Genomic DNA, 1,050 nt, shown 5'->3' with positions numbered 1-1,050 from the left:
ACTTTTTACTACAACTGTATACTGTAACAAAATCCCAAAACAAGGCCTTTGGAGCCTGAAAGGGCAAATTAGCAACAAAATCCTTGGAGGGGCCCTTAAATGATAGTAATCATAATAAGATCCCTTGGCAGGGCCTCTGAGTCCAATCCACACCTAAAGGGCCGACAAAATCCAAGAAAAGGGCCTTTGAACGATCAATTAGTAGCGTCTAATTCAAGATGGAAGATTAATTATAGCAAATTCTATTTTTTGAATGAAATTCCTTTCTTTTATTCAAACCATGTGGTGCCAAAGAGAACAACTGAGCACTCCAATAAGCCTCTTTTGTGATTAACAGCCTATCGATCTCTGCAGAGCCACTAGGGGCCTGTACCTGATCAATGCATTGGAGCGAAAAATCGTCCAGGGTGTGTGGGGTTTTGTTGAAGTGTATTGCTACTTCACAAGTTGTTTTGTTTGTGAGCATGGTAGATTTGTGATTTCGAAAACTCACTTTGAAGTCGGTGGTAGTAGATCCAACGTACTGCAGGCGACATTTCTTACAGGAAGCCAAGTAAATCACATTTTTAGAGTCACAGGAAAGTCAAGAGTGAATGGTGTAATTTTTGCCCGTCTGAAAGCTGAGAAATGATTTAGATTCAACAAAGATATTCTGACAGAGGTCGCATCTTTTCCTATCGCATTTAAAGCAGCCATTGTTATGAGGAATGGTTTGTCTCTCGCTGGCAGTTCTAAAACGAGATGGTGCTAACAATTCTTTGAGATTTTTCGATCGACGAAAAGATGGTATGATAGTACCTCGAGGAAAAAGTTCTTTCAATTTGGGGTTAGACTGCAAAATAAACAAATGCTTTCTGATTATCTTGCCCGACGTAGGCAATTTTATTTTTTTTACGTCAGAAGTTGTCTATCCTCGCAATTTTTTAAACTTTCTACGTTCGTGTTGGGTGTGAGGTTTGGACCGCGAATCTTTATTGATCCTCCTGGCGCGGTGCTCCTTTGTTGGCCTGAGAGTTCCATTAACGACTTATATATATATATTTAACAATT

Source organism: Stylophora pistillata, chromosome 9 (genome assembly GCF_964205215.1).
Source record: "Stylophora pistillata chromosome 9, jaStyPist1.2, whole genome shotgun sequence".
Taxonomy (NCBI): Eukaryota; Metazoa; Cnidaria; class Anthozoa; order Scleractinia; family Pocilloporidae; genus Stylophora; species Stylophora pistillata.
This window is presented reverse-complemented; position numbering follows the sequence as displayed.